This window comes from Rhinoderma darwinii (genome assembly GCF_050947455.1).
Source record: "Rhinoderma darwinii isolate aRhiDar2 chromosome 5 unlocalized genomic scaffold, aRhiDar2.hap1 SUPER_5_unloc_36, whole genome shotgun sequence".
Lineage (NCBI taxonomy): Eukaryota > Metazoa > Chordata > Amphibia > Anura > Rhinodermatidae > Rhinoderma > Rhinoderma darwinii.
The window spans coordinates 478,545-504,140 of NW_027461794.1; the positions used below are offsets into that span (position 1 = coordinate 478,545).

The following is a 25,596-nucleotide window of genomic DNA, read 5'->3' on the forward strand; positions in this document are numbered from 1 at the left end:
GTTTTCCCTCCAACAATTTTATATATTAAAAAAGTGACCAGGATCTGTTTTATGTTTTTATGGGGTTCCAAAATGGAAAAACTAAAACGTGATTTTATGTACAGATGTAAGGACAATGGCGGGAGAGATGTTCCTAACCTTTTTAACTTCTTTTACATTAAATACTTTTGCTTCTGTTTTAAAATGTATAATTCTGATGGTATTTTTAGCTACTTTTTAAAGTACGCTACGGGCATGATTTTTAAACGATGGTTTCGTGTCCCTTTGAATTCTCCTGTGCTTCTGTGTCCCCCAAAACAATATGCGGTGCTCGAAAAAACTGTCAGGCTCCTAGGTCTCCAAGAATTGGAGCCTGACATATTGGGGGACCAGAAAAAAGTGTCACTCTCCTGTAGGCGGCAGGAGGATACACTGGCAGTTTCAAATTTCTCACAGGCAAGGTCCAAGGTGGTGTGGCGGAACGTTTTCGGGAAATTTATGGCAAATGTGCACAAGGACCTTGCCTGGGCAATCGTTCACCAGTGCCTCCCTACCCGTGAATTCCAGCATAGGCGAGGACTGGTGGCGAGAGCCAAGTGCCCGAGAGACAGGTGTGGTGACGACGAGACGGTAATGCACCTGTTTTGGAACTGCCCATATGCACAGGAGGTTTGGAGGAAGGTAGGCCCATTGTTGAAATGGGCCTGCGGTCTTAAAGATCTTAAATTTGAATACGTGTTTTATGGTCTTTTTAACTGCCCAAGTTTTAAACAGCAAATGGTCTGTTGGATCATTTTAAACTGTTTTAAGAATGCCATCTGGAAGGTTAGGAACATTCTGCTTTTTAAACATGATTTTATTGATGTTAAAAATTGTGTCAAATATGCCCTAAGTGAAATGTACATTTATTATCTTAGGGACAAAAAGCAGCTAGGGGTAAAAGAAGCAACATCCATGTGGTGTTTGCAAATGTGGAATACCATAACATTGTAAATAAAAATGGTTTTATTCTTTTATGTCTTTTATGCCCTGTATAAATTTTATCCTGCTATTGTTCTGTACTTTTATTATAACATCTGTATTACTGGTCTTATTATTATTACTTTTGTATTCATTTAAATGTATGAATATTTATGTATTATGCCATTGATTTTATCTTGTGGTTTCAATTTTAAAAAAAAAAAAAAAAAAAAAAAAAATCTGTTCTTATCAGTTTAATATCTGATACGTCCCCTATCTGGGGACCATATATTAAATGGATTTTTAGAACAGGGAGATGGAAATAGAGCTTGCTCTGTCCACTCCACGCATTGACCTGGTATTGCAGTATTTCCAGGACCGGTGCACCCTTCCCTTATGTGTTGACTAAAATCAGATTCCAAAAGTGCTATTTGTGTTTGCTATTGTTTTTGTCTTTCTGATGGGATCTCCCCTTTTAATCCCATTATTTCAACACCTGTTGGACAATGCATTTGTACAGTCATGTGTGATAATGAGCTCATTTATTAAATGCAATTAATTAATACATTGCCACCTCTTGTTGTGTGTGTGTGTGTGTGTGTGTGTGTGTGTGTGTGTGTGTGTGTGTGTGTGTGTGTGTGTGTGTGTGTGTGTCTTCTGTGTTTCTGTGTTTCCGGCATTTCACATTGGAACAGCTCATTCACCTTCCTTGTCTTCTCTCCGCCCTCCCTTTTAGGTAGGTTAAAGAGCTGCACCTGAGCCAGCCACTGATTGATTGATGCAGCACCACAGTCAAATAGTGGAGTGGAGTAGGGGGAACAGCAAACAGCCATTAAAGCAGCCCGCCCGCCACAATGGACCTACCTGTGTACACTAGATGGATGTGATGGAATGTACTGTCGTCCCTACATTTCCAAGAAGAAGTAAGAATTGCAGTTGCAACAAACCCTTGCTTGCCTACAAAGAGAGCAGCAATTTGGATTTGTTACTATGTTACCTGGAAGAATAACAAACTGTGCAAGGATGGAGGTTGTAGGAGCAAAGAGAAGTTGTCTGTAAAGTTGGTGGATGCCTATTTTCCATTTTGCAGTCCCTTGTCTCCCTCTTGTGGCCTCCTGGAGGCAAATAAATGTGCAAAAAAAAGACAGCCTGGCGGCCGGCTGTTGCAGTGTTGCCCTCTCAGGCAACACTGAGTGACTGACTGAGCCGCACCGTCTTATATAAAGTTCAGACGGAACTTTGCACGTGTCATAGTGGAGCCCTCAGGATTCCAGAGCCAGCTTTCTGACATCATAATGGGGCCTGCCTCAGAGATAAAAGCCTGGGCCCAGGCAGTGTTGGTCAGTGCTGCTCAGCAGGCAGCACTGGACTGGACTGGACTGGATTACAGCTGATACAAGGTGTGAAGGAACAAGGGGTGGCTGTGGGCATGCACTTGCTGCCGCTGCCAGTGTTTATCTGCATGGCAGGAGGGCATTTGGGCGTTGCCAGGAAGGCGTTTTTATGTAGATTCCTCCTCTTTCAGCACTGCATTGTGGTGCAAGCAAAAGAAGCAAATCCTGTGTAGCTTCCTCTCCGGCCTTTATTCACCTCCCTCCCGCTTAGTAGCTGTAAATGTGTGTGAGCCTGCAGGGCCCCATGGAATTGCCTAGGAGTAGGCTGAATCAATCGCTGCAAGGGGTGAACAGCAGTATGGGACAGGCTCGGGCAAGGCAAGGGCCGCTCGGGTTATCGCTTCTCGGCCTTTTGGCTAAGATCAAGTGTAGTATCTGTTCTTATCAGTTTAATATCTGATACGTCCCCTATCTGGGGACCATATATTAAATGGATTTTTAGAACAGGGAGATGGAAATAGAGCTTGCTCTGTCCACTCCACGCATTGACCTGGTATTGCAGTATTTCCAGGACCGGTGCACCCTTCCCTTATGTGTTGACTAAAATCAGATTCCAAAAGTGCTATTTGTGTTTGCTATTGTTTTTGTCTTTCTGATGGGATCTCCCCTTTTAATCCCATTATTTCAACACCTGTTGGACAATGCATTTGTACAGTCATGTGTGATAATGAGCTCATTTATTAAATGCAATTAATTAATACATTGCCACCTCTTGTTGTGTGTGTGTGTGTGTGTGTGTGTGTGTGTGTGTGTGTGTGTGTGTGTGTGTGTGTGTGTGTGTGTGTGTGTGTGTGTGTGTCTTCTGTGTTTCTGTGTTTCCGGCATTTCACATTGGAACAGCTCATTCACCTTCCTTGTCTTCTCTCCGCCCTCCCTTTTAGGTAGGTTAAAGAGCTGCACCTGAGCCAGCCACTGATTGATTGATGCAGCACCACAGTCAAATAGTGGAGTGGAGTAGGGGGAACAGCAAACAGCCATTAAAGCAGCCCGCCCGCCACAATGGACCTACCTGTGTACACTAGATGGATGTGATGGAATGTACTGTCGTCCCTACATTTCCAAGAAGAAGTAAGAATTGCAGTTGCAACAAACCCTTGCTTGCCTACAAAGAGAGCAGCAATTTGGATTTGTTACTATGTTACCTGGAAGAATAACAAACTGTGCAAGGATGGAGGTTGTAGGAGCAAAGAGAAGTTGTCTGTAAAGTTGGTGGATGCCTATTTTCCATTTTGCAGTCCCTTGTCTCCCTCTTGTGGCCTCCTGGAGGCAAATAAATGTGCAAAAAAAAGACAGCCTGGCGGCCGGCTGTTGCAGTGTTGCCCTCTCAGGCAACACTGAGTGACTGACTGAGCCGCACCGTCTTATATAAAGTTCAGACGGAACTTTGCACGTGTCATAGTGGAGCCCTCAGGATTCCAGAGCCAGCTTTCTGACATCATAATGGGGCCTGCCTCAGAGATAGATAAAAGCCTGGGCCCAGGCAGTGTTGGTCAGTGCTGCTCAGCAGGCAGCACTGGACTGGACTGGACTGGATTACAGCTGATACAAGGTGTGAAGGAACAAGGGGTGGCTGTGGGCATGCACTTGCTGCCGCTGCCAGTGTTTATCTGCATGGCAGGAGGGCATTTGGGCGTTGCCAGGAAGGCGTTTTTATGTAGATTCCTCCTCTTTCAGCACTGCATTGTGGTGCAAGCAAAAGAAGCAAATCCTGTGTAGCTTCCTCTCCGGCCTTTATTCACCTCCCTCCCGCTTAGTAGCTGTAAATGTGTGTGAGCCTGCAGGGCCCCATGGAATTGCCTAGGAGTAGGCTGAATCAATCGCTGCAAGGGGTGAACAGCAGTATGGGACAGGCTCGGGCAAGGCAAGGGCCGCTCGGGTTATCGCTTCTCGGCCTTTTGGCTAAGATCAAGTGTAGTATCTGTTCTTATCAGTTTAATATCTGATACGTCCCCTATCTGGGGACCATATATTAAATGGATTTTTAGAACAGGGAGATGGAAATAGAGCTTGCTCTGTCCACTCCACGCATTGACCTGGTATTGCAGTATTTCCAGGACCGGTGCACCCTTCCCTTATGTGTTGACTAAAATCAGATTCCAAAAGTGCTATTTGTGTTTGCTATTGTTTTTGTCTTTCTGATGGGATCTCCCCTTTTAATCCCATTATTTCAACACCTGTTGGACAATGCATTTGTACAGTCATGTGTGATAATGAGCTCATTTATTAAATGCAATTAATTAATACATTGCCACCTCTTGTGTGTGTGTGTGTGTGTGTGTGTGTGTGTGTGTGTGTGTGTGTGTGTGTGTGTGTGTGTGTGTGTGTGTCTTCTGTGTTTCTGTGTTTCCGGCATTTCACATTGGAACAGCTCATTCACCTTCCTTGTCTTCTCTCCGCCCTCCCTTTTAGGTAGGTTAAAGAGCTGCACCTGAGCCAGCCACTGATTGATTGATGCAGCACCACAGTCAAATAGTGGAGTGGAGTAGGGGGAACAGCAAACAGCCATTAAAGCAGCCCGCCCGCCACAATGGACCTACCTGTGTACACTAGATGGATGTGATGGAATGTACTGTCGTCCCTACATTTCCAAGAAGAAGTAAGAATTGCAGTTGCAACAAACCCTTGCTTGCCTACAAAGAGAGCAGCAATTTGGATTTGTTACTATGTTACCTGGAAGAATAACAAACTGTGCAAGGATGGAGGTTGTAGGAGCAAAGAGAAGTTGTCTGTAAAGTTGGTGGATGCCTATTTTCCATTTTGCAGTCCCTTGTCTCCCTCTTGTGGCCTCCTGGAGGCAAATAAATGTGCAAAAAAAAGACAGCCTGGCGGCCGGCTGTTGCAGTGTTGCCCTCTCAGGCAACACTGAGTGACTGACTGAGCCGCACCGTCTTATATAAAGTTCAGACGGAACTTTGCACGTGTCATAGTGGAGCCCTCAGGATTCCAGAGCCAGCTTTCTGACATCATAATGGGGCCTGCCTCAGAGATAGATAAAAGCCTGGGCCCAGGCAGTGTTGGTCAGTGCTGCTCAGCAGGCAGCACTGGACTGGACTGGACTGGATTACAGCTGATACAAGGTGTGAAGGAACAAGGGGTGGCTGTGGGCATGCACTTGCTGCCGCTGCCAGTGTTTATCTGCATGGCAGGAGGGCATTTGGGCGTTGCCAGGAAGGCGTTTTTATGTAGATTCCTCCTCTTTCAGCACTGCATTGTGGTGCAAGCAAAAGAAGCAAATCCTGTGTAGCTTCCTCTCCGGCCTTTATTCACCTCCCTCCCGCTTAGTAGCTGTAAATGTGTGTGAGCCTGCAGGGCCCCATGGAATTGCCTAGGAGTAGGCTGAATCAATCGCTGCAAGGGGTGAACAGCAGTATGGGACAGGCTCGGGCAAGGCAAGGGCCGCTCGGGTTATCGCTTCTCGGCCTTTTGGCTAAGATCAAGTGTAGTATCTGTTCTTATCAGTTTAATATCTGATACGTCCCCTATCTGGGGACCATATATTAAATGGATTTTTAGAACAGGGAGATGGAAATAGAGCTTGCTCTGTCCACTCCACGCATTGACCTGGTATTGCAGTATTTCCAGGACCGGTGCACCCTTCCCTTATGTGTTGACTAAAATCAGATTCCAAAAGTGCTATTTGTGTTTGCTATTGTTTTTGTCTTTCTGATGGGATCTCCCCTTTTAATCCCATTATTTCAACACCTGTTGGACAATGCATTTGTACAGTCATGTGTGATAATGAGCTCATTTATTAAATGCAATTAATTAATACATTGCCACCTCTTGTGTGTGTGTGTGTGTGTGTGTGTGTGTGTGTGTGTGTGTGTGTGTGTGTGTGTGTGTGTGTGTGTGTGTGTGTGTGTCTTCTGTGTTTCTGTGTTTCCGGCATTTCACATTGGAACAGCTCATTCACCTTCCTTGTCTTCTCTCCGCCCTCCCTTTTAGGTAGGTTAAAGAGCTGCACCTGAGCCAGCCACTGATTGATTGATGCAGCACCACAGTCAAATAGTGGAGTGGAGTAGGGGGAACAGCAAACAGCCATTAAAGCAGCCCGCCCGCCACAATGGACCTACCTGTGTACACTAGATGGATGTGATGGAATGTACTGTCGTCCCTACATTTCCAAGAAGAAGTAAGAATTGCAGTTGCAACAAACCCTTGCTTGCCTACAAAGAGAGCAGCAATTTGGATTTGTTACTATGTTACCTGGAAGAATAACAAACTGTGCAAGGATGGAGGTTGTAGGAGCAAAGAGAAGTTGTCTGTAAAGTTGGTGGATGCCTATTTTCCATTTTGCAGTCCCTTGTCTCCCTCTTGTGGCCTCCTGGAGGCAAATAAATGTGCAAAAAAAAGACAGCCTGGCGGCCGGCTGTTGCAGTGTTGCCCTCTCAGGCAACACTGAGTGACTGACTGAGCCGCACCGTCTTATATAAAGTTCAGACGGAACTTTGCACGTGTCATAGTGGAGCCCTCAGGATTCCAGAGCCAGCTTTCTGACATCATAATGGGGCCTGCCTCAGAGATAGATAAAAGCCTGGGCCCAGGCAGTGTTGGTCAGTGCTGCTCAGCAGGCAGCACTGGACTGGACTGGACTGGATTACAGCTGATACAAGGTGTGAAGGAACAAGGGGTGGCTGTGGGCATGCACTTGCTGCCGCTGCCAGTGTTTATCTGCATGGCAGGAGGGCATTTGGGCGTTGCCAGGAAGGCGTTTTTATGTAGATTCCTCCTCTTTCAGCACTGCATTGTGGTGCAAGCAAAAGAAGCAAATCCTGTGTAGCTTCCTCTCCGGCCTTTATTCACCTCCCTCCCGCTTAGTAGCTGTAAATGTGTGTGAGCCTGCAGGGCCCCATGGAATTGCCTAGGAGTAGGCTGAATCAATCGCTGCAAGGGGTGAACAGCAGTATGGGACAGGCTCGGGCAAGGCAAGGGCCGCTCGGGTTATCGCTTCTCGGCCTTTTGGCTAAGATCAAGTGTAGTATCTGTTCTTATCAGTTTAATATCTGATACGTCCCCTATCTGGGGACCATATATTAAATGGATTTTTAGAACAGGGAGATGGAAATAGAGCTTGCTCTGTCCACTCCACGCATTGACCTGGTATTGCAGTATTTCCAGGACCGGTGCACCCTTCCCTTATGTGTTGACTAAAATCAGATTCCAAAAGTGCTATTTGTGTTTGCTATTGTTTTTGTCTTTCTGATGGGATCTCCCCTTTTAATCCCATTATTTCAACACCTGTTGGACAATGCATTTGTACAGTCATGTGTGATAATGAGCTCATTTATTAAATGCAATTAATTAATACATTGCCACCTCTTGTTGTGTGTGTGTGTGTGTGTGTGTGTGTGTGTGTGTGTGTGTGTGTGTGTGTGTGTGTGTGTGTGTGTGTGTGTGTCTTCTGTGTTTCTGTGTTTCCGGCATTTCACATTGGAACAGCTCATTCACCTTCCTTGTCTTCTCTCCGCCCTCCCTTTTAGGTAGGTTAAAGAGCTGCACCTGAGCCAGCCACTGATTGATTGATGCAGCACCACAGTCAAATAGTGGAGTGGAGTAGGGGGAACAGCAAACAGCCATTAAAGCAGCCCGCCCGCCACAATGGACCTACCTGTGTACACTAGATGGATGTGATGGAATGTACTGTCGTCCCTACATTTCCAAGAAGAAGTAAGAATTGCAGTTGCAACAAACCCTTGCTTGCCTACAAAGAGAGCAGCAATTTGGATTTGTTACTATGTTACCTGGAAGAATAACAAACTGTGCAAGGATGGAGGTTGTAGGAGCAAAGAGAAGTTGTCTGTAAAGTTGGTGGATGCCTATTTTCCATTTTGCAGTCCCTTGTCTCCCTCTTGTGGCCTCCTGGAGGCAAATAAATGTGCAAAAAAAAGACAGCCTGGCGGCCGGCTGTTGCAGTGTTGCCCTCTCAGGCAACACTGAGTGACTGACTGAGCCGCACCGTCTTATATAAAGTTCAGACGGAACTTTGCACGTGTCATAGTGGAGCCCTCAGGATTCCAGAGCCAGCTTTCTGACATCATAATGGGGCCTGCCTCAGAGATAGATAAAAGCCTGGGCCCAGGCAGTGTTGGTCAGTGCTGCTCAGCAGGCAGCACTGGACTGGACTGGACTGGATTACAGCTGATACAAGGTGTGAAGGAACAAGGGGTGGCTGTGGGCATGCACTTGCTGCCGCTGCCAGTGTTTATCTGCATGGCAGGAGGGCATTTGGGCGTTGCCAGGAAGGCGTTTTTATGTAGATTCCTCCTCTTTCAGCACTGCATTGTGGTGCAAGCAAAAGAAGCAAATCCTGTGTAGCTTCCTCTCCGGCCTTTATTCACCTCCCTCCCGCTTAGTAGCTGTAAATGTGTGTGAGCCTGCAGGGCCCCATGGAATTGCCTAGGAGTAGGCTGAATCAATCGCTGCAAGGGGTGAACAGCAGTATGGGACAGGCTCGGGCAAGGCAAGGGCCGCTCGGGTTATCGCTTCTCGGCCTTTTGGCTAAGATCAAGTGTAGTATCTGTTCTTATCAGTTTAATATCTGATACGTCCCCTATCTGGGGACCATATATTAAATGGATTTTTAGAACAGGGAGATGGAAATAGAGCTTGCTCTGTCCACTCCACGCATTGACCTGGTATTGCAGTATTTCCAGGACCGGTGCACCCTTCCCTTATGTGTTGACTAAAATCAGATTCCAAAAGTGCTATTTGTGTTTGCTATTGTTTTTGTCTTTCTGATGGGATCTCCCCTTTTAATCCCATTATTTCAACACCTGTTGGACAATGCATTTGTACAGTCATGTGTGATAATGAGCTCATTTATTAAATGCAATTAATTAATACATTGCCACCTCTTGTGTGTGTGTGTGTGTGTGTGTGTGTGTGTGTGTGTGTGTGTGTGTGTGTGTGTGTGTGTGTGTGTGTGTGTGTGTGTCTTCTGTGTTTCTGTGTTTCCGGCATTTCACATTGGAACAGCTCATTCACCTTCCTTGTCTTCTCTCCGCCCTCCCTTTTAGGTAGGTTAAAGAGCTGCACCTGAGCCAGCCACTGATTGATTGATGCAGCACCACAGTCAAATAGTGGAGTGGAGTAGGGGGAACAGCAAACAGCCATTAAAGCAGCCCGCCCGCCACAATGGACCTACCTGTGTACACTAGATGGATGTGATGGAATGTACTGTCGTCCCTACATTTCCAAGAAGAAGTAAGAATTGCAGTTGCAACAAACCCTTGCTTGCCTACAAAGAGAGCAGCAATTTGGATTTGTTACTATGTTACCTGGAAGAATAACAAACTGTGCAAGGATGGAGGTTGTAGGAGCAAAGAGAAGTTGTCTGTAAAGTTGGTGGATGCCTATTTTCCATTTTGCAGTCCCTTGTCTCCCTCTTGTGGCCTCCTGGAGGCAAATAAATGTGCAAAAAAAAGACAGCCTGGCGGCCGGCTGTTGCAGTGTTGCCCTCTCAGGCAACACTGAGTGACTGACTGAGCCGCACCGTCTTATATAAAGTTCAGACGGAACTTTGCACGTGTCATAGTGGAGCCCTCAGGATTCCAGAGCCAGCTTTCTGACATCATAATGGGGCCTGCCTCAGAGATAGATAAAAGCCTGGGCCCAGGCAGTGTTGGTCAGTGCTGCTCAGCAGGCAGCACTGGACTGGACTGGACTGGATTACAGCTGATACAAGGTGTGAAGGAACAAGGGGTGGCTGTGGGCATGCACTTGCTGCCGCTGCCAGTGTTTATCTGCATGGCAGGAGGGCATTTGGGCGTTGCCAGGAAGGCGTTTTTATGTAGATTCCTCCTCTTTCAGCACTGCATTGTGGTGCAAGCAAAAGAAGCAAATCCTGTGTAGCTTCCTCTCCGGCCTTTATTCACCTCCCTCCCGCTTAGTAGCTGTAAATGTGTGTGAGCCTGCAGGGCCCCATGGAATTGCCTAGGAGTAGGCTGAATCAATCGCTGCAAGGGGTGAACAGCAGTATGGGACAGGCTCGGGCAAGGCAAGGGCCGCTCGGGTTATCGCTTCTCGGCCTTTTGGCAAGATCAGGTGTAGTATTTCTGCATCTGGTTTTGTTGGGAGGTGTCCGGGGTACCCTGCTCCTTGGCCTTGGGGGATCGTCTCTTTTCACAGAGAGACTTCACCCCCTTGCTGCTATTTGGGGAGTGGGCTTAGCCCCCGGACAACGAGTTGCGATCGCGCCTTACCCAAGAGGTCAACCGGCCTTGAGGCGTTTTTCTAAGAGCGTTCCGAGGGCGTTTATCGGGCTTCGTAGGTGTCTGGGGTACCCTAATCCTTGGCCTTGGGGGAGGGTTCCACTTAATTGTGGAATCTGAGCCCTTGCTGCTATAAGGGACAGGCTTAGCCCCCAGGCACTGAAAATGCCATTTACATTTGGATTTGCATCCGGGGACACCCGGTTGCGCCAGTCCGTCCGCATCGAGGTGGAAGAAGGCCATCGCCAGCGGAAGAACCTTCGCTTCATTGTGGAGGTGATTCTGCTGGACTTCCTGGGGCTCAAGCGGGCGGACATCCTGTGTCTCAATGACCAGGAAAGCCGCGGTCGGTACACCATATCCTTTACGGCCGCGGCATGTTGCGACAACATGCACAAAAGATTGTCTGATGCGGACCAGAGTGAGGAGCGGCTAAATGGACTGAACTTTTTATTCCTCTACGGGGAGGAAGAAGTCCCGCTCGTGATGTGCATGTTCAGTCCATTTGTCTCAGAGTGTGACATTGAAACCTTCCTCAGTCGTTACTGCAGGGAGGTCCGCTTCTCACACAAAATCTTGAACACCCAGAGCTTCTGGAACGGCAAAAGGAAATATTGGGTGAAGTTCCGCCAGGATCCCAATGGCATTGGAGGCTTACATCACCCACCCCAGAACTTTGCCATTGGGAAGAATCGAGGATTCTTATTTTACCCCCAGATGCCAATAGCCTGCCGGAACTGCTTGAGATATGGCCACACCAGAGAACATTGTGACCGGCCCCATGTGGTGCAGTGTAACAGGTGTGGCCAGGTTGGACACGTGGCGGCAAAATGCAGTTCCGAGGTGTTGTGCAATCTGTGCGGCATGACTGGGCATGCTTTTAAAGATTGCCCCCGCAGAGCGAAATCTGGGCCACCCAGACCAGGGCCAGAGCGGCAGTTTGCAACATGTGCAGACGCCGCTGGTAATGCCCCAAAACGAGCATTGACGACTGAGGGGTCCAGGCCAAAGTCCTTCACAGCTCCATCGGGGGGCCCACCGATGTCAGCCTCGAGGGACGGCCATAGGGATTCCACCGGGTCCAGGCAGAGCAGGAGGAATTCTGACTCTGCTGGACATAAGTTGACCGGCACCTCTGCAAACAGGTCCTCTGCTCCGCCTGCAGTGGACCCTGTTGAGGCAGTGGTTAGCGACAGGCGTCGTGGCTCCGTAGGTTCTGCAGTAGGACCTGACGCCTGTCCCAAGAGTGTGGGCATGGAGCGGAGACACTCTGTGTCAGACGAGGGCTCCATTAAGAAAACCCTAAAATATGCTGGATTGGAGCCTCGTTTTGACCATTACCGGTCAACGGGGGGGTCGGAGCAAAGTTCCTCCACTGCGGTTGTGGAGGGGCTTGCGATGAAGGCTCCCCGTAAGCAGGCAAAGGTTGCCAAGAGTGATGGGACCTCACAGGCCCCTGTGCAGCTGCCCAGTAAGGACATCAGCGATATCTTCAGCCAGGGGCCAGAGATGGGTGAGAGCGACTTCGAGGAGATGGATAGGAGCCATTCTGCAAAGAGACAGCGAGAGGAAGAGGAGTCCGGAGTTCGGAGGAAAGCTGCCTATCGGAGTTCGGATGAGAGCAGTGTGGGGGTTGGAGCCGCCCACGTATCTGGCTCTGACCCTACCAACATCCAAGATTTATTGACCCCTCAAAAAGGGGGTCCAGACTCGCAGCTGATCTCCGAGTACGACTCTTCTGGTTCGGACTCTGACCTCAACTAAGACTATGTTGGTTCCTATCAAAGTCGCCTCACTAAATGTGAGGTCCCTAAAGAGCCCTGTCCGCAGGACTGCTTTATTTTCATTTTTAGAGACTGTGGACTTTGACCTTTGCCTGCTTCAAGAATGTGGAATCCCTAATGACTTGGAATATCAAGATTTAAAGATGGACTGGAAACTAGGCCCCTCAGTCTGGTCTGGTGGAAATGACTGTCGCTCTGCGGGGGTTGGATTGCTCTGCCGAGGTCGTTTTATCTCCATCCAAACAGTGACTGAAATCATGCCCGGCAGAGCTATTTTAATACATTTGCTTTTTAATGGAATTTTAATTCGTGTTTTAAACGTTTATGCCCCTCCTACCAAACAGGAGAGGGCAGAACTATTAGAGATTTTACCATTGTTTTGTGTTGGGTCTACCCCCCTGCTGGTGGGTGGTGATTTTAACTGTGTACGTGATGGAGAACACCGGCAGGGTGGGGATTTTAATCGAAAAATTGACCGTACTTCTTACCTGCTCAAGAATTTTATTGGTGATTTTAAATTGAAAGATTGCTGGAGGGAACTCTTGCCTGCGGACCCAGGCCCCACCTGGTCCAATGGAAGAGTGAGCTCCAGAATTGATTTTATTTTCACTTCTAATAGTTTTATTCCCAAAAAATGTTTGCTTTTAACAAATATTTTATCTGATCACAAGCTCCTTTCGGTGCACCTGGAGCTAGAGGGAGAGCAAAAAGCTTGTAGGGGTCCCTGGAGACTAAACACCACACTCCTGGAGGACCCCATCATTAAAGAGGAGTTTGTGCGGACCTACCAGTGTTGGCAGTCCCATAGAGCGCCCAGTCAGCCTATGCTACACTGGTGGGAGGGCATTAAACCCAAAATCAGAGCTTTTTTTATTCGAGCAGGTAAGAAGAAAGCAAAAGAGAAAAAACAATGGTTTTATGTTCTTAATAAACGTTTACATGTACTTTTTAAATTGAAGGAGATTGGTATGGATGTTGATGATGATATTTTAAATCTTAAAGCTGAAATAAAACATGCCATAGAAGAGAAAGGGAAACAAATAATTTTTAATTCACATGTAAAGTACCTCGAGGATGGCGAGAAGTGTTCCCGGTTCTTCTTCAAAAAGGTAATGGATAAACGAGATGTCATTTTAAACCTTGAAGGAGAAACCACTATGGTCGGCATTTTAAATTCTGCTTTTAATTTCTACCAATCTCTTTTTAACAAGAAAAATATTGATCCTTCCTTTTTAGAACATGTTCTTAATTCCCTTGATGCCAAGCTAGATATTTTAGACCAGGAAGTTTTATCCCGTAATATTACCTTGGAGGAACTTTTATTTGCTTTTAAAAGTTTTTCTAATGGGAAAGCTCCTGGGGAAGATGGTCTGCCCATCGAATTTTATCATGCTTTTTGGGAAATTTTAAAGAATGACATGTTTTTATTGTATAAGGAAGTTTTTATTACTGAAGAGCTGCCCCCTTCCTGGAGGAGGGGGATTGTGTCCTTAATTTTTAAAAAAGGTGAGAAGGACCAGTTAAAAAACTGGCGCCCTATTACTCTTTTAAACGTTGATTGTAAAATTTTAGCTAAACTAATAACAATCCGTTTTAAACCTTTTATTCATAAATTAATCCATCCAAACCAGGTATGTGGGGTACCTGGGAGGTCAATTACTGAGTCCCTGAATATTTTACGTGACATCATTTGGTATTTTAAAGAAAGGGGTCAAAGCCTTGCTATTTTATCCTTAGATTTCGAGAAGGCTTTTGACCGGGTCTCCCATGAATATCTTTTTATGGTTCTTAAAAAGATGGCTGTTCCTGAAATTATTTTAACACGTATTAAGCTTTTATATCGATCCTGTTTTAGCCAAATTTCTATCAACGGATTTTTAACTAAAGGTGTTCCTCTTTTATCAGGGGTGAAACAGGGGTGCCCGTTGTCTCCGCTCCTTTTTATTTGTGCCATTGAACCTCTGTTCACCCTAATAAGAGATGATAAAGTCATCAGAGGCGTGCCCATACCTGGAGGAAGGGGGAACCAGGTAAAAATCCTAGGCTATATGGATGACGCCACCATCCTATGCCCAGACGCCGCTTCTATGAGAAGGGCATTGAGGAACACCGGCTTTTTTTGTGAAGCCTCTGGTTTTAAATTAAACGTTGATAAATGTGACTGTTTTTATACTGGTGTATGGGATTCCTCTGTGACACCAGGAGTTAACATGCAGCAGGATCAGATAAAAATTTTAGGAATTGTTTTTAATCAAGAAAACGATGGGAGACCCAATTGGGATTCAGTAATTGCCAAAATGGAAAAAAAGGTTTTAATGTGGAATTTGAGAAATCTCACCATGGAGGGAAAAGTTTTAATAATTAAATCTGTTTTATTACCCATAATGCTTTATGTAGCTATGGTTTTCCCTCCAACAATTTTATATATTAAAAAAGTGACCAGGATCTGTTTTATGTTTTTATGGGGTTCCAAAATGGAAAAACTAAAACGTGATTTTATGTACAGATGTAAGGACAATGGCGGGAGAGATGTTCCTAACCTTTTTAACTTCTTTTACATTAAATACTTTTGCTTCTGTTTTAAAATGTATAATTCTGATGGTATTTTTAGCTACTTTTTAAAGTACGCTACGGGCATGATTTTTAAACGATGGTTTCGTGTCCCTTTGAATTCTCCTGTGCTTCTGTGTCCCCCAAAACAATATGCGGTGCTCGAAAAAACTGTCAGGCTCCTAGGTCTCCAAGAATTGGAGCCTGACATATTGGGGGACCAGAAAAAAGTGTCACTCTCCTGTAGGCGGCAGGAGGATACACTGGCAGTTTCAAATTTCTCACAGGCAAGGTCCAAGGTGGTGTGGCGGAACGTTTTCGGGAAATTTATGGCAAATGTGCACAAGGACCTTGCCTGGGCAATCGTTCACCAGTGCCTCCCTACCCGTGAATTCCAGCATAGGCGAGGACTGGTGGCGAGAGCCAAGTGCCCGAGAGACAGGTGTGGTGACGACGAGACGGTAATGCACCTGTTTTGGAACTGCCCATATGCACAGGAGGTTTGGAGGAAGGTAGGCCCATTGTTGAAATGGGCCTGCGGTCTTAAAGATCTTAAATTTGAATACGTGTTTTATGGTCTTTTTAACTGCCCAAGTTTTAAACAGCAAATGGTCTGTTGGATCATTTTAAACTGTTTTAAGAATGCCATCTGGAAGGTTAGGAACATTCTGCTTTTTAAACATGATTTTATTGATGTTAAAAATTGTGTCAAATATGCCCTAAGTGAAATGTACATTTATTATCTTAGGGACAAAAAGCAGCTAGGGGTAAAAGAAGCAACATCCATGTGGTGTTTGCAAATGTGGAATACCATAACATTGTAAATAAAAATGGTTTTATTCTTTTATGTCTTTTATGCCCTGTATAAATTTTATCCTGCTATTGTTCTGTACTTTTATTATAACATCTGTATTACTGGTCTTATTATTATTACTTTTGTATTCATTTAAATGTATGAATATTTATGTATTATGCCATTGATTTTATCTTGTGGTTTCAATTTTAAAAAAAAAGTCTGTAAAATATAATATTTTTGCCAATAAAAAACTTTGTTGAAACCTTATCTGTTCTTATCAGTTTAATATCTGATACGTCCCCTATCTGGGGACCATATATTAAATGGATTTTTAGAACAGGGAGATGGAAATAGAGCTTGCTCTGTCCACTCCACGCATTGACCTGGTATTGCAGTATTTCCAGGACCGGTGCACCCTTCCCTTATGTGTTGACTAAAATCAGATTCCAAAAGTGCTATTTGTGTTTGCTATTGTTTTTGTCTTTCTGATGGGATCTCCCCTTTTAATCCCATTATTTCAACACCTGTTGGACAATGCATTTGTACAGTCATGTGTGATAATGAGCTCATTTATTAAATGCAATTAATTAATACATTGCCACCTCTTGTTGTGTGTGTGTGTGTGTGTGTGTGTGTGTGTGTGTGTGTGTGTGTGTGTGTGTGTGTGTGTGTGTGTGTGTGTGTCTTCTGTGTTTCTGTGTTTCCGGCATTTCACATTGGAACAGCTCATTCACCTTCCTTGTCTTCTCTCCGCCCTCCCTTTTAGGTAGGTTAAAGAGCTGCACCTGAGCCAGCCACTGATTGATTGATGCAGCACCACAGTCAAATAGTGGAGTGGAGTAGGGGGAACAGCAAACAGCCATTAAAGCAGCCCGCCCGCCACAATGGACCTACCTGTGTACACTAGATGGATGTGATGGAATGTACTGTCGTCCCTACATTTCCAAGAAGAAGTAAGAATTGCAGTTGCAACAAACCCTTGCTTGCCTACAAAGAGAGCAGCAATTTGGATTTGTTACTATGTTACCTGGAAGAATAACAAACTGTGCAAGGATGGAGGTTGTAGGAGCAAAGAGAAGTTGTCTGTAAAGTTGGTGGATGCCTATTTTCCATTTTGCAGTCCCTTGTCTCCCTCTTGTGGCCTCCTGGAGGCAAATAAATGTGCAAAAAAAAGACAGCCTGGCGGCCGGCTGTTGCAGTGTTGCCCTCTCAGGCAACACTGAGTGACTGACTGAGCCGCACCGTCTTATATAAAGTTCAGACGGAACTTTGCACGTGTCATAGTGGAGCCCTCAGGATTCCAGAGCCAGCTTTCTGACATCATAATGGGGCCTGCCTCAGAGATAGATAAAAGCCTGGGCCCAGGCAGTGTTGGTCAGTGCTGCTCAGCAGGCAGCACTGGACTGGACTGGACTGGATTACAGCTGATACAAGGTGTGAAGGAACAAGGGGTGGCTGTGGGCATGCACTTGCTGCCGCTGCCAGTGTTTATCTGCATGGCAGGAGGGCATTTGGGCGTTGCCAGGAAGGCGTTTTTATGTAGATTCCTCCTCTTTCAGCACTGCATTGTGGTGCAAGCAAAAGAAGCAAATCCTGTGTAGCTTCCTCTCCGGCCTTTATTCACCTCCCTCCCGCTTAGTAGCTGTAAATGTGTGTGAGCCTGCAGGGCCCCATGGAATTGCCTAGGAGTAGGCTGAATCAATCGCTGCAAGGGGTGAACAGCAGTATGGGACAGGCTCGGGCAAGGCAAGGGCCGCTCGGGTTATCGCTTCTCGGCCTTTTGGCTAAGATCAAGTGTAGTATCTGTTCTTATCAGTTTAATATCTGATACGTCCCCTATCTGGGGACCATATATTAAATGGATTTTTAGAACAGGGAGATGGAAATAGAGCTTGCTCTGTCCACTCCACGCATTGACCTGGTATTGCAGTATTTCCAGGACCGGTGCACCCTTCCCTTATGTGTTGACTAAAATCAGATTCCAAAAGTGCTATTTGTGTTTGCTATTGTTTTTGTCTTTCTGATGGGATCTCCCCTTTTAATCCCATTATTTCAACACCTGTTGGACAATGCATTTGTACAGTCATGTGTGATAATGAGCTCATTTATTAAATGCAATTAATTAATACATTGCCACCTCTTGTTGTGTGTGTGTGTGTGTGTGTGTGTGTGTGTGTGTGTGTGTGTGTGTGTGTGTGTGTGTGTGTGTGTGTGTCTTCTGTGTTTCTGTGTTTCCGGCATTTCACATTGGAACAGCTCATTCACCTTCCTTGTCTTCTCTCCGCCCTCCCTTTTAGGTAGGTTAAAGAGCTGCACCTGAGCCAGCCACTGATTGATTGATGCAGCACCACAGTCAAATAGTGGAGTGGAGTAGGGGGAACAGCAAACAGCCATTAAAGCAGCCCGCCCGCCACAATGGACCTACCTGTGTACACTAGATGGATGTGATGGAATGTACTGTCGTCCCTACATTTCCAAGAAGAAGTAAGAATTGCAGTTGCAACAAACCCTTGCTTGCCTACAAAGAGAGCAGCAATTTGGATTTGTTACTATGTTACCTGGAAGAATAACAAACTGTGCAAGGATGGAGGTTGTAGGAGCAAAGAGAAGTTGTCTGTAAAGTTGGTGGATGCCTATTTTCCATTTTGCAGTCCCTTGTCTCCCTCTTGTGGCCTCCTGGAGGCAAATAAATGTGCAAAAAAAAGACAGCCTGGCGGCCGGCTGTTGCAGTGTTGCCCTCTCAGGCAACACTGAGTGACTGACTGAGCCGCACCGTCTTATATAAAGTTCAGACGGAACTTTGCACGTGTCATAGTGGAGCCCTCAGGATTCCAGAGCCAGCTTTCTGACATCATAATGGGGCCTGCCTCAGAGATAGATAAAAGCCTGGGCCCAGGCAGTGTTGGTCAGTGCTGCTCAGCAGGCAGCACTGGACTGGACTGGACTGGATTACAGCTGATACAAGGTGTGAAGGAACAAGGGGTGGCTGTGGGCATGCACTTGCTGCCGCTGCCAGTGTTTATCTGCATGGCAGGAGGGCATTTGGGCGTTGCCAGGAAGGCGTTTTTATGTAGATTCCTCCTCTTTCAGCACTGCATTGTGGTGCAAGCAAAAGAAGCAAATCCTGTGTAGCTTCCTCTCCGGCCTTTATTCACCTCCCTCCCGCTTAGTAGCTGTAAATGTGTGTGAGCCTGCAGGGCCCCATGGAATTGCCTAGGAGTAGGCTGAATCAATCGCTGCAAGGGGTGAACAGCAGTATGGGACAGGCTCGGGCAAGGCAAGGGCCGCTCGGGTTATCGCTTCTCGGCCTTTTGGCTAAGATCAAGTGTAGTATCTGTTCTTATCAGTTTAATATCTGATACGTCCCCTATCTGGGGACCATATATTAAATGGATTTTTAGAACAGGGAGATGGAAATAGAGCTTGCTCTGTCCACTCCACGCATTGACCTGGTATTGCAGTATTTCCAGGACCGGTGCACCCTTCCCTTATGTGTTGACTAAAATCAGATTCCAAAAGTGCTATTTGTGTTTGCTATTGTTTTTGTCTTTCTGATGGGATCTCCCCTTTTAATCCCATTATTTCAACACCTGTTGGACAATGCATTTGTACAGTCATGTGTGATAATGAGCTCATTTATTAAATGCAATTAATTAATACATTGCCACCTCTTGTTGTGTGTGTGTGTGTGTGTGTGTGTGTGTGTGTGTGTGTGTGTGTGTGTGTGTGTGTGTGTGTGTGTGTGTGTGTCTTCTGTGTTTCTGTGTTTCCGGCATTTCACATTGGAACAGCTCATTCACCTTCCTTGTCTTCTCTCCGCCCTCCCTTTTAGGTAGGTTAAAGAGCTGCACCTGAGCCAGCCACTGATTGATTGATGCAGCACCACAGTCAAATAGTGGAGTGGAGTAGGGGGAACAGCAAACAGCCATTAAAGCAGCCCGCCCGCCACAATGGACCTACCTGTGTACACTAGATGGATGTGATGGAATGTACTGTCGTCCCTACATTTCCAAGAAGAAGTAAGAATTGCAGTTGCAACAAACCCTTGCTTGCCTACAAAGAGAGCAGCAATTTGGATTTGTTACTATGTTACCTGGAAGAATAACAAACTGTGCAAGGATGGAGGTTGTAGGAGCAAAGAGAAGTTGTCTGTAAAGTTGGTGGATGCCTATTTTCCATTTTGCAGTCCCTTGTCTCCCTCTTGTGGCCTCCTGGAGGCAAATAAATGTGCAAAAAAAAGACAGCCTGGCGGCCGGCTGTTGCAGTGTTGCCCTCTCAGGCAACACTGAGTGACTGACTGAGCCGCACCGTCTTATATAAAGTTCAGACGGAACTTTGCACGTGTCATAGTGGAGCCCTCAGGATTCCAGAGCCAGCTTTCTGACATCATAATGGGGCCTGCCTCAGAGATAGATAAAAGCCTGGGCCCAGGCAGTGTTGGTCAGTGCTGCTCAGCAGGCAGCACTGGACTGGACTGGACTGGATTACAGCTGATACAAGGTGTGAAGGAACAAGGGGTGGCTGTGGGCATGCACTTGCTGCCGCTGCCAGTGTTTATCTGCATGGCAGGAGGGCATTTGGGCGTTGCCAGGAAGGCGTTTTTATGTAGATTCCTCCTCTTTCAGCACTGCATTGTGGTGCAAGCAAAAGAAGCAAATCCTGTGTAGCTTCCTCTCCGGCCTTTATTCACCTCCCTCCCGCTTAGTAGCTGTAAATGTGTGTGAGCCTGCAGGGCCCCATGGAATTGCCTAGGAGTAGGCTGAATCAATCGCTGCAAGGGGTGAACAGCAGTATGGGACAGGCTCGGGCAAGGCAAGGGCCGCTCGGGTTATCGCTTCTCGGCCTTTTGGCTAAGATCAAGTGTAGTATCTGTTCTTATCAGTTTAATATCTGATACGTCCCCTATCTGGGGACCATATATTAAATGGATTTTTAGAACAGGGAGATGGAAATAGAGCTTGCTCTGTCCACTCCACGCATTGACCTGGTATTGCAGTATTTCCAGGACCGGTGCACCCTTCCCTTATGTGTTGACTAAAATCAGATTCCAAAAGTGCTATTTGTGTTTGCTATTGTTTTTGTCTTTCTGATGGGATCTCCCCTTTTAATCCCATTATTTCAACACCTGTTGGACAATGCATTTGTACAGTCATGTGTGATAATGAGCTCATTTATTAAATGCAATTAATTAATACATTGCCACCTCTTGTTGTGTGTGTGTGTGTGTGTGTGTGTGTGTGTGTGTGTGTGTGTGTGTGTGTGTGTGTGTGTGTGTGTGTGTGTGTCTTCTGTGTTTCTGTGTTTCCGGCATTTCACATTGGAACAGCTCATTCACCTTCCTTGTCTTCTCTCCGCCCTCCCTTTTAGGTAGGTTAAAGAGCTGCACCTGAGCCAGCCACTGATTGATTGATGCAGCACCACAGTCAAATAGTGGAGTGGAGTAGGGGGAACAGCAAACAGCCATTAAAGCAGCCCGCCCGCCACAATGGACCTACCTGTGTACACTAGATGGATGTGATGGAATGTACTGTCGTCCCTACATTTCCAAGAAGAAGTAAGAATTGCAGTTGCAACAAACCCTTGCTTGCCTACAAAGAGAGCAGCAATTTGGATTTGTTACTATGTTACCTGGAAGAATAACAAACTGTGCAAGGATGGAGGTTGTAGGAGCAAAGAGAAGTTGTCTGTAAAGTTGGTGGATGCCTATTTTCCATTTTGCAGTCCCTTGTCTCCCTCTTGTGGCCTCCTGGAGGCAAATAAATGTGCAAAAAAAAGACAGCCTGGCGGCCGGCTGTTGCAGTGTTGCCCTCTCAGGCAACACTGAGTGACTGACTGAGCCGCACCGTCTTATATAAAGTTCAGACGGAACTTTGCACGTGTCATAGTGGAGCCCTCAGGATTCCAGAGCCAGCTTTCTGACATCATAATGGGGCCTGCCTCAGAGATAGATAAAAGCCTGGGCCCAGGCAGTGTTGGTCAGTGCTGCTCAGCAGGCAGCACTGGACTGGACTGGACTGGATTACAGCTGATACAAGGTGTGAAGGAACAAGGGGTGGCTGTGGGCATGCACTTGCTGCCGCTGCCAGTGTTTATCTGCATGGCAGGAGGGCATTTGGGCGTTGCCAGGAAGGCGTTTTTATGTAGATTCCTCCTCTTTCAGCACTGCATTGTGGTGCAAGCAAAAGAAGCAAATCCTGTGTAGCTTCCTCTCCGGCCTTTATTCACCTCCCTCCCGCTTAGTAGCTGTAAATGTGTGTGAGCCTGCAGGGCCCCATGGAATTGCCTAGGAGTAGGCTGAATCAATCGCTGCAAGGGGTGAACAGCAGTATGGGACAGGCTCGGGCAAGGCAAGGGCCGCTCGGGTTATCGCTTCTCGGCCTTTTGGCTAAGATCAAGTGTAGTACTTTAGGGTATTGCCTTGTTTCTTGGTCAGGAGGTGCCCTGGTACCCTTTTCCTTGGCCTGGGGGGATCGTCTCTTTTACAAGAGACTTAACCCCTCTGCTGCTATTGGGGGAGAGGATTAGTCCAGGGCAACGGGGAGCGATCACTTGCCTGGCATTTAGGTGCTGAAGGTATTATCGTTGGAGTTCGTTGGATTTCGTTGGATATCGTTGGCTTTTTTGCGGCAGGATGGAGGAAATCCCTGACTACATGCGGACTCGGAATGCTGTTCGTTTTACGATGGAGGAATCTGGAGGACAAAGCAGGGACTTGGAATTCCTAACAAAGGTACTCTTGCTTGGTCTTTTCCAGTTGGAGAGACAATGGATATTGTCTGTAATGGACTATCCAAGAAGAGGATGCTTCGATGTCACCTTTTGTACGGAGGAAATTTATCTGGACTTTCTGGACACTTTGAAGGAGAAGAAGCAGGATCCAAGACTGGTTGGTGTGATTGTAACACCACACTTTGCTCCTAGCAAAAAGTTGGTGATTGTTAAAATGTTTTCCCCCTATGTGTGTAAAGACGATATTATATGTTTTCTCACTAAGTTCTGTGAGGAGGTGGTGGAGAAGGGTAAGGTCTTTAATCCCTTTGGATTTTGGACAGGCAAATGGAAATTCCTGTGTAAAATTAAGGCAGTTGGAGAGGCTGGAAACTTATTGCTTCCTCCAGCACGCTTTAAAATTGGCAGTGCAAGTGGGAATCTCTATTTTTTTGGAATGGGGATTTTTTGCCATAATTGCAAAGAGTATGGACATGTGAAGGAAAATTGTGGGAAAATATTCTGTACAAAATGTTTCCAAGAAGGTCATATGTACAATGATTGTGAGAAGGGTAAAGTGTGTAACATGTGTAGAGAAGAAGGGCATGTGTTTAAAAATTGTTTAAAGAAAAGCAAAAGTGAAGTAAAGGAGGAGAGTAAGAAGACCGTTAAAAGAAAGGAACAGATAGTTAAAAGAAAGGAAGAGAAAGTTACCTCAGGAAAAGAGGATAAGCCACAGGAAGTGGGAGGAGGATGGAAAAGCGTTGAGGTTAAAAGGAGTGATGAAACAAAAAGGAGAAAAATTGTGGAAAAAAATGTTGTTTCAGATGAAAATAGAGCAGAAAGAGATAAATTAGTAAAAGACATAGAGGAATTAAGAGAGAAAATTAATTTTGAGAAGGTTCGGAGGCGGGTACGAACTTGTCTAAGAGGAGATATATCCGATTTTCTTGAAAGATATAAAGTGCCAACCTGGTTGGCGTGTATTGTAAATTTGGAGTGGGATGGTCAAGATCTTCGAGAACATCTTGTGGATATGGTAGGTGTAATCGCTGTAAGAAATGGTTTGTTTTATTAATTTTACTTACAAAAAAAAGAGAAATAAAAATTATATTTTGGTTTTTCATAATGATGATCAAGTCTTTAAATTTGAAGTTTAAAATTTAACTCGAGACGGATCTGAGTGGAAACCGGATTTTTTAAAAAAAAAAAAAAAAAAAAAAAAAAAAAAAAAAAAAATCTGTTCTTATCAGTTTAATATCTGATACGTCCCCTATCTGGGGACCATATATTAAATGGATTTTTAGAACAGGGAGATGGAAATAGAGCTTGCTCTGTCCACTCCACGCATTGACCTGGTATTGCAGTATTTCCAGGACCGGTGCACCCTTCCCTTATGTGTTGACTAAAATCAGATTCCAAAAGTGCTATTTGTGTTTGCTATTGTTTTTGTCTTTCTGATGGGATCTCCCCTTTTAATCCCATTATTTCAACACCTGTTGGACAATGCATTTGTACAGTCATGTGTGATAATGAGCTCATTTATTAAATGCAATTAATTAATACATTGCCACCTCTTGTTGTGTGTGTGTGTGTGTGTGTGTGTGTGTGTGTGTGTGTGTGTGTGTGTGTGTGTGTGTGTGTGTGTGTGTGTGTGTCTTCTGTGTTTCTGTGTTTCCGGCATTTCACATTGGAACAGCTCATTCACCTTCCTTGTCTTCTCTCCGCCCTCCCTTTTAGGTAGGTTAAAGAGCTGCACCTGAGCCAGCCACTGATTGATTGATGCAGCACCACAGTCAAATAGTGGAGTGGAGTAGGGGGAACAGCAAACAGCCATTAAAGCAGCCCGCCCGCCACAATGGACCTACCTGTGTACACTAGATGGATGTGATGGAATGTACTGTCGTCCCTACATTTCCAAGAAGAAGTAAGAATTGCAGTTGCAACAAACCCTTGCTTGCCTACAAAGAGAGCAGCAATTTGGATTTGTTACTATGTTACCTGGAAGAATAACAAACTGTGCAAGGATGGAGGTTGTAGGAGCAAAGAGAAGTTGTCTGTAAAGTTGGTGGATGCCTATTTTCCATTTTGCAGTCCCTTGTCTCCCTCTTGTGGCCTCCTGGAGGCAAATAAATGTGCAAAAAAAAGACAGCCTGGCGGCCGGCTGTTGCAGTGTTGCCCTCTCAGGCAACACTGAGTGACTGACTGAGCCGCACCGTCTTATATAAAGTTCAGACGGAACTTTGCACGTGTCATAGTGGAGCCCTCAGGATTCCAGAGCCAGCTTTCTGACATCATAATGGGGCCTGCCTCAGAGATAGATAAAAGCCTGGGCCCAGGCAGTGTTGGTCAGTGCTGCTCAGCAGGCAGCACTGGACTGGACTGGACTGGATTACAGCTGATACAAGGTGTGAAGGAACAAGGGGTGGCTGTGGGCATGCACTTGCTGCCGCTGCCAGTGTTTATCTGCATGGCAGGAGGGCATTTGGGCGTTGCCAGGAAGGCGTTTTTATGTAGATTCCTCCTCTTTCAGCACTGCATTGTGGTGCAAGCAAAAGAAGCAAATCCTGTGTAGCTTCCTCTCCGGCCTTTATTCACCTCCCTCCCGCTTAGTAGCTGTAAATGTGTGTGAGCCTGCAGGGCCCCATGGAATTGCCTAGGAGTAGGCTGAATCAATCGCTGCAAGGGGTGAACAGCAGTATGGGACAGGCTCGGGCAAGGCAAGGGCCGCTCGGGTTATCGCTTCTCGGCCTTTTGGCTAAGATCAAGTGTAGTACTTTAGGGTATTGCCTTGTTTCTTGGTCAGGAGGTGCCCTGGTACCCTTTTCCTTGGCCTGGGGGGATCGTTTCTCTTAGGAGAGACTTCACCCCTCTGCTGCTATTGGGGAGGAGGATTAGTCCAGGGCAACGGGGAGCGATCACCTGCCTGGTACTCCGGTACTGAAGGTATTTCTTTGGAGATTGCTGGAATTCTTTTGGAGCAGGATGGAGGAAATTCCCGAACATATGCGAACCAGGAATGCGGTCCGGTTTTTCGTGGAGGAATCTGAGAGGCAAAGGAAGGATTTGGAGTTCATCACGAAGGTCCTTTTGTTGGATTTCTTTCAGCTGGAGAGATCGTGCATTTTGGCGGTGATGGACTATCCGAGGAGAGGGTGCTTTGACGTTACCTTCGCTACAGAAGAAATTTATTCTGATTTTTTGGAACGCTTGAA

At 46.0% G+C, this 25,596-nt stretch overlaps 10 non-coding genes and 3 pseudogenes across 10 annotated transcripts; all 13 read left to right on the forward strand.

The window, feature by feature from the left end:
- The first annotated feature begins 1,124 nt into the window (after positions 1–1,124).
- On the forward strand, positions 1,125–1,331 carry LOC142691235 (U2 spliceosomal RNA; annotated as a pseudogene).
- Positions 1,332–2,669: 1,338 nt separating this feature from the next.
- On the forward strand, positions 2,670–2,860 carry LOC142691155 (U2 spliceosomal RNA). Its single transcript, XR_012859799.1, has one exon. It is a non-coding gene; the product is annotated as a U2 spliceosomal RNA (small nuclear RNA).
- Positions 2,861–4,212: 1,352 nt separating this feature from the next.
- On the forward strand, positions 4,213–4,403 carry LOC142691156 (U2 spliceosomal RNA). Its single transcript, XR_012859800.1, has one exon. It is a non-coding gene; the product is annotated as a U2 spliceosomal RNA (small nuclear RNA).
- A 1,337-nt stretch (positions 4,404–5,740) lies between these two features.
- Positions 5,741–5,931, forward strand: LOC142691157 (U2 spliceosomal RNA). The gene has a single exon (XR_012859801.1). It is a non-coding gene; the product is annotated as a U2 spliceosomal RNA (small nuclear RNA).
- Positions 5,932–7,276: 1,345 nt separating this feature from the next.
- On the forward strand, positions 7,277–7,467 carry LOC142691158 (U2 spliceosomal RNA). The gene has a single exon (XR_012859802.1). It is a non-coding gene; the product is annotated as a U2 spliceosomal RNA (small nuclear RNA).
- A 1,344-nt stretch (positions 7,468–8,811) lies between these two features.
- On the forward strand, positions 8,812–9,002 carry LOC142691160 (U2 spliceosomal RNA). The gene has a single exon (XR_012859804.1). It is a non-coding gene; the product is annotated as a U2 spliceosomal RNA (small nuclear RNA).
- Positions 9,003–15,901: 6,899 nt separating this feature from the next.
- On the forward strand, positions 15,902–16,093 carry LOC142691232 (U2 spliceosomal RNA). The gene has a single exon (XR_012859858.1). It is a non-coding gene; the product is annotated as a U2 spliceosomal RNA (small nuclear RNA).
- Positions 16,094–17,437: 1,344 nt separating this feature from the next.
- On the forward strand, positions 17,438–17,628 carry LOC142691161 (U2 spliceosomal RNA). The gene has a single exon (XR_012859805.1). It is a non-coding gene; the product is annotated as a U2 spliceosomal RNA (small nuclear RNA).
- Positions 17,629–18,968: 1,340 nt separating this feature from the next.
- On the forward strand, positions 18,969–19,159 carry LOC142691163 (U2 spliceosomal RNA). Its single transcript, XR_012859806.1, has one exon. It is a non-coding gene; the product is annotated as a U2 spliceosomal RNA (small nuclear RNA).
- A 1,344-nt stretch (positions 19,160–20,503) lies between these two features.
- Positions 20,504–20,694, forward strand: LOC142691164 (U2 spliceosomal RNA). Its single transcript, XR_012859807.1, has one exon. It is a non-coding gene; the product is annotated as a U2 spliceosomal RNA (small nuclear RNA).
- Positions 20,695–22,038: 1,344 nt separating this feature from the next.
- LOC142691286 (U2 spliceosomal RNA) lies at positions 22,039–22,178 on the forward strand (annotated as a pseudogene).
- A 1,397-nt stretch (positions 22,179–23,575) lies between these two features.
- LOC142691256 (U2 spliceosomal RNA) lies at positions 23,576–23,773 on the forward strand. The gene has a single exon (XR_012859866.1). It is a non-coding gene; the product is annotated as a U2 spliceosomal RNA (small nuclear RNA).
- Positions 23,774–25,119: 1,346 nt separating this feature from the next.
- On the forward strand, positions 25,120–25,230 carry LOC142691298 (U2 spliceosomal RNA; annotated as a pseudogene).
- Positions 25,231–25,596: the final 366 nt, after the last annotated feature.